Source organism: Schistocerca piceifrons, unplaced genomic scaffold (assembly GCF_021461385.2).
Source record: "Schistocerca piceifrons isolate TAMUIC-IGC-003096 unplaced genomic scaffold, iqSchPice1.1 HiC_scaffold_961, whole genome shotgun sequence".
In the NCBI taxonomy this organism is placed as follows: Eukaryota; Metazoa; Arthropoda; class Insecta; order Orthoptera; family Acrididae; genus Schistocerca; species Schistocerca piceifrons.
This window is the reverse complement of record NW_025729236.1, coordinates 2127501-2134247: the sequence shown is the minus strand read 5'-3', so window position 1 is coordinate 2134247 and position 6747 is coordinate 2127501. Positions and strand designations below refer to the sequence as shown.

Sequence of the window (6747 nt, the reverse complement as noted above, 5' to 3'; positions counted from 1 at the left end):
CGGGTAGTCTCGCCTGCTCTGAGGTCGTTGTACGAGGTGTCGCACGCCCACACCGCCAGCCCGGCTGTGCACGCTACCGAGAAAGTACCGGTATGCGAACCGCCAGGCGGACGGGCGCGCATCGCACGTTTGAGGAGACGCGGCCCGGCCCCCACAGGCGGCCGCGACACTCCCAGGTCTGGCGAAGCGGGGCAAACGCCCGCGCGCTTCAGTATACGTAGCCGACCCCTCAGCCAGACGTGGCCCCGGGAACGGAATCCATGGACCCGCAATGTGCGTTCGAAACGTCCGATGTTCATGTGTCCTGCAGTTCACATGTCGACGCGCAATTTGCTGCGTTCTTCATCGACCCACGAGCCGAGTGATCCACCGTCCTGGGTGATCTTTTCTCAGTTTCCGCCGTCTCTTTCGAGACGGTCGCATAGGCGGGAGTGAGGCGTGTGGCGGGCCCCCTGTTCCAGCGTTCTGTGTCCAACGGCCTTCACGGCCGACGGGCGTCGTACGGCTCCACACCGGAGCGGGACAGGCACTCGGGCGAAAGTCATTCAAAACCGGCGCCAGGCGCCAGGTGCCCGCAGGCCAGCCGCTCCAGCGCTTCAGCGCTCGTACCAACACCAACATTGCCCGCTAGTTTTTGAGAGGCACGCGTGGTTCCGCCACGCGGGCGGCACGGCTACGGCGAGCCGTACAGGTAGCGTGTTGCGCGACACGACACGCACATCGAAAGACATGCAGTCTAGTCGGTAATGATCCTTCCGCAGGTTCACCTACGGAAACCTTGTTACGACTTTTACTTCCTCTAAATGATCAAGTTTGGTCATCTTTCCGGTAGCATCGGCAACGACAGAGTCAATGCCGCGTACCAGTCCGAAGACCTCACTAAATCATTCAATCGGTAGTAGCGACGGGCGGTGTGTACAAAGGGCAGGGACGTAATCAACGCGAGCTTATGACTCGCGCTTACTGGGAATTCCTCGTTCATGGGGAACAATTGCAAGCCCCAATCCCTAGCACGAAGGAGGTTCAGCGGGTTACCCCGACCTTTCGGCCTAGGAAGACACGCTGATTCCTTCAGTGTAGCGCGCGTGCGGCCCAGAACATCTAAGGGCATCACAGACCTGTTATTGCTCAATCTCGTGCGGCTAGAAGCCGCCTGTCCCTCTAAGAAGAAAAGTAATCGCTGACAGCACGAAGGATGTCACGCGACTAGTTAGCAGGCTAGAGTCTCGTTCGTTATCGGAATTAACCAGACAAATCGCTCCACCAACTAAGAACGGCCATGCACCACCACCCACCGAATCAAGAAAGAGCTATCAATCTGTCAATCCTTCCGGTGTCCGGGCCTGGTGAGGTTTCCCGTGTTGAGTCAAATTAAGCCGCAGGCTCCACTCCTGGTGGTGCCCTTCCGTCAATTCCTTTAAGTTTCAGCTTTGCAACCATACTTCCCCCGGAACCCAAAAGCTTTGGTTTCCCGGAGGCTGCCCGCCGAGTCATCGGAGGAACTGCGGCGGATCGCTGGCTGGCATCGTTTATGGTTAGAACTAGGGCGGTATCTGATCGCCTTCGAACCTCTAACTTTCGTTCTTGATTAATGAAAACATACTTGGCAAATGCTTTCGCTTCTGTTCGTCTTGCGACGATCCAAGAATTTCACCTCTAACGTCGCAATACGAATGCCCCCGCCTGTCCCTATTAATCATTACCTCGGGTTCCGAAAACCAACAAAATAGAACCGAGGTCCTATTCCATTATTCCATGCACACAGTATTCAGGCGGGCTTGCCTGCTTTAAGCACTCTAATTTGTTCAAAGTAAACGTGCCGGCCCACCGAGACACTCAATAAAGAGCACCCTGGTAGGATTTCAACGGGGTCCGCCTCGGGACGCACGAGCACGCACGGGGCGGTCGCACGCCTTCGGCTCGCCCCACCGGCAGGACGTCCCACGATACATGCCAGTTAAACACCGACGGGCGGTGAACCAACAGCGTGGGACACAAATCCAACTACGAGCTTTTTAACCGCAACAACTTTAATATACGCTATTGGAGCTGGAATTACCGCGGCTGCTGGCACCAGACTTGCCCTCCAATAGATACTCGTTAAAGGATTTAAAGTGTACTCATTCCGATTACGGGGCCTCGGATGAGTCCCGTATCGTTATTTTTCGTCACTACCTCCCCGTGCCGGGAGTGGGTAATTTGCGCGCCTGCTGCCTTCCTTGGATGTGGTAGCCGTTTCTCAGGCTCCCTCTCCGGAATCGAACCCTGATTCCCCGTTACCCGTTACAACCATGGTAGGCGCAGAACCTACCATCGACAGTTGATAAGGCAGACATTTGAAAGATGCGTCGCCGGTACGAGGACCGTGCGATCAGCCCAAAGTTATTCAGAGTCACCAAGGCAAACGGACCGGACGAGCCGACCGATTGGTTTTGATCTAATAAAAGCGTCCCTTCCATCTCTGGTCGGGACTCTGTTTGCATGTATTAGCTCTAGAATTACCACAGTTATCCAAGTAACGTGGGTACGATCTAAGGAACCATAACTGATTTAATGAGCCATTCGCGGTTTCACCTTAATGCGGCTTGTACTGAGACATGCATGGCTTAATCTTTGAGACAAGCATATGACTACTGGCAGGATCAACCAGGGAGCTGCGTCAACTAGAGCTGAGCAGCCGGCCGCCCGGGAGTGTGTCCCGGGGGCCCGCGCGAACACGCAAGCGTCCGCTCAATCATTCTGCAAACAGGAGGAGGCTGAGCTCCCCTGCACAATACACCTCGAAACCCTCTCAGGTCCCGGCGGCGCGCAGCGCCGTCCCAAGTACTTGGTCGGGTTCGAGAGAGGCGCAATCGCCCGGAGTTAGGCGAGTAGACGCTTTCGGTGCGACCACCCGTGCTCCCAACTGAGCTTGCCGCTGCCGACAGAGGCCCGGGAGCGTGCTGTCGTGGCATTGCCGGCGGGAGACAACACGCGCCACCTACGGTGACCGGCAGCTCCAACGCCAGCGCCACAGAAGGACAAAAGCCCCACTTGGGTGCCGAAGCGAACTCTCCCAGCACAGCGCACGCGCCAACACATCCGCACAGCTGCGATACAAACCACCAGCGAGAACCGCTGGGGCGACCGAGCAGCAGACGGCGTCGCGGCGCCGAGCGCCGGGCGGCAGCGCATCCTCAACGCACACAGTCCTCAATCGGACCAGCACACTGAAGATGTCCACCGCGCTTCGCACCGGGCCCGCGAGGACCTACTTTGGCCGCACGGCGCCGCGCGCAGGGTGCGCCGGCGCGCAGCTGCGACGCCTGCCGCGTCCGTCGGCCGGCGCGCCTGCCACTGGCCGCCCCCACCAGCCGGCTGTAGCGCGTGCGCCCACGCACCGCGCGGCCAGCACGCCGGGAGGCGCCCCCTCACCGGCCGGGGACGGTCCCACCCAGCCACCGCCGCGTATCGCTTCACACCCAGATGCCGTTCAGTTTCGTCGGCATGGTGGGTATCGCTGGAACAACCGGTTAGTACCTCAACCTATCGTCGCCATCACCGATTCACCCCTAGCGAGAACAACCGCACCACAACAGGTTACCATTTGTTCATTTGCGTAACTTCACCAGAAAACGCAGGCGTCCATCGCCATTTGCAACTTCCACGATTATTGCATGCCTGTGTCAGGTGTCACGCCACACTACGTCTGCCCACATACACGCAACAAAATGTGCACGCCTAGACAATACGTGGAAGGTGGCCCCCGTACGTATGCGATGTCCATTGCTCGAACGACTGTCAACCGGCCTCTGTAGCATGTCGCAGATATGGAACGCGGTGCACCATGCCATCACGGTGTGTGAGGAGAGACGACTAGGTCCGAATACATCAACAGACAGCTCATGCTGATCGCCATCCACGGCGTCCGTTCCTCCCACACGTCTCTATGGCGTACCACACTGCAATCCAGCTCTCATAGGGAGACGACACGTAGCTGCGTGCACAATATTTGCACTGTATGGTCCGCCGTTTTTGGGCGCAGTCGTTGTACGGTCACACATGTGCCACGATGTATCATTCAGTACATAAGGACGAATGTGCAGTACAGATTGTGGTTTACGCGTACGACATTAGCGGACAGTTGACACAGGCCGCACCACAACGTAGCCTGAGTACGTCGCATGCGGAGGGCATTGAACATGCAAAGTTCTCACCAACCAGCTTGCGAAGGCAGGGGGCAAGGTGGGGACGTGGGGAGGGGCGGCATGTACGTCCTGCTGCCATCCACATTACAGTGTACAGCAGGAGCATGTGGAAAGTGAGCAAGACTTGCAAGGTGTTTAACATGAAGCGATACACAGGGGAGCGGGGAGTGCGAGTAGCGAACTATATTGCGAGGGTTGCGGGTGGGCAACACTACACTAATTGAACGAGTCGTATAACAATTACAGAGCAGGTTTAGGCGACAACGTGGGTTACGTTAGGCGACAACGTGGGTTACGTTAGGCGACAACGTGGGTTAGGTTAAGGCACGACGTGGGTTAGGTTAAGGCACGACGTGGGTTAGGTTAAGGCACGACGTGGGTTAGGTTAAGGCACGACATGGGTTAGGTTAAGGCACGACATGGGTTAGGTTAAGGCACGACATGGGTTAGGTTAAGGCACGACATGGGTTAGGTTAAGGCACGACATGGGTTAGGTTAAGGCACAACATGGGTTAGGTTAAGGCACAACATGGGTTAGGTTAAGGCACAACATGGGTTAGGTTAAGGCACAACATGGGTTAGGTTAAGGCACAACATGGGTTAGGTTAAGGCACAACATGGGTTAGGTTAAGGCACAACATGGGTTAGGTTAAGGCACAACATGGGTTAGGTTAAGGCACAACATGGGTTAGGTTAAGGCACAACATGGGTTAGGTTAAGGCACAACATGGGTTAGGTTAAGGCACAACATGGGTTAGGTTAAGGCACAACATGGGTTAGGTTAAGGCACAACATGGGTTAGGTTAAGGCACAACATGGGTTAGGTTAAGGCACAACATGGGTTAGGTTAAGGCACAACATGGGTTAGGTTAAGGCACAACATGGGTTAGGTTAAGGCACAACATGGGTTAGGTTAAGGCACAACATGGGTTAGGTTAAGGCACAACATGGGTTAGGTTAAGGCACAACATGGGTTAGGTTAAGGCACAACATGGGTTAGGTTAAGGCACAACATGGGTTAGGTTAAGGCACAACATGGGTTAGGTTAAGGCACAACATGGGTTAGGTTAAGGCACAACATGGGTTAGGTTAAGGCACAACATGGGTTAGGTTAAGGCACAACATGGGTTAGGTTAAGGCACAACATGGGTTAGGTTAAGGCACAACATGGGTTAGGTTAAGGCACAACATGGGTTAGGTTAAGGCACAACATGGGTTAGGTTAAGGCACAACATGGGTTAGGTTAAGGCACAACATGGGTTAGGTTAAGGCACAACATGGGTTAGGTTAAGGCACAACATGGGTTAGGTTAAGGCACAACATGGGTTAGGTTAAGGCACAACATGGGTTAGGTTAAGGCACAACATGGGTTAGGTTAAGGCACAACATGGGTTAGGTTAAGGCACAACATGGGTTAGGTTAAGGCACAACATGGGTTAGGTTAAGGCACAACATGGGTTAGGTTAAGGCACAACATGGGTTAGGTTAAGGCACAACATAGGTTAGGTTAAGGCACAACATAGGTTAGGTTAAGGCACAACATAGGTTAGGTTAAGGCACAACATAGGTTAGGTTAAGGCACAACATAGGTTAGGTTAAGGCACAACATGGGTTAGGTTAAGGCACAACATGGGTTAGGTTAAGGCACAACATGGGTTAGGTTAAGGCACAACATGGGTTAGGTTAAGGCACAACATGGGTTAGGTTAAGGCACAACATGGGTTAGGTTAAGGCACAACATGGGTTAGGTTAAGGCACAACATGGGTTAGGTTAAGGCACAACATGGGTTAGGTTAAGGCACAACATGGGTTAGGTTAAGGCACAACATGGGTTAGGTTAAGGCACAACATGGGTTAGGTTAAGGCACAACATGGGTTAGGTTAAGGCACAACATGGGTTAGGTTAAGGCACAACATGGGTTAGGTTAAGGCACAACATGGGTTAGGTTAAGGCACAACATGGGTTAGGTTAAGGCACAACATGGGTTAGGTTAAGGCACAACATAGGTTAGGTTAAGGCACAACATAGGTTAGGTTAAGGCACAACATAGGTTAGGTTAAGGCACAACATAGGTTAGGTTAAGGCACAACATAGGTTAGGTTAAGGCACAACATAGGTTAGGTTAAGGCACAACATAGGTTAGGTTAAGGCACAACATAGGTTAGGTTAAGGTACAACATAGGTTAGGTTAAGGTACAACATAGGTTAGGTTAAGGTACAACATAGGTTAGGTTAGGTTAGGTTACACGTTGTTGTAAGGAAAGGTGTAGGGGGGGGCGGGGGCGGCAGGTTCGTTGATAGTGATTATAGTAAGTGAATGCTTGTGACATGATCAGATTTGTCACGTCAGGATGCACCTTTGGCTTATTAGAGGCGGCGCTCCAATTCTATGCTTGTGTCAGACCTGTGTCTTTGACTCATGTCATTGTTTGTGCGCTGTGACAGGAGGTACTATTGTGATGTTGGGTGCACCGTTGTATAGGACATGTGTGGGTGTTGGTGCCTGATCTGCGCAATGGTGGATGTCGAAAGGGTGGGATATTGTATTTTCCGCATGGA

At 53.5% G+C, this 6747-nt stretch overlaps 1 non-coding gene and 1 pseudogene across 1 annotated transcript; both read right to left on the bottom strand.

Moving 5' to 3' along the window:
• Positions 1 to 223: 223 nt before the first annotated feature.
• On the bottom strand, positions 224 to 381 carry LOC124774107 (annotated as a pseudogene).
• A 363-nt stretch (positions 382 to 744) lies between these two features.
• On the bottom strand, positions 745 to 2653 carry LOC124774228. The gene has a single exon (XR_007015218.1). It is a non-coding gene; the product is annotated as a small subunit ribosomal RNA (ribosomal RNA).
• Positions 2654 to 6747: the final 4094 nt, after the last annotated feature.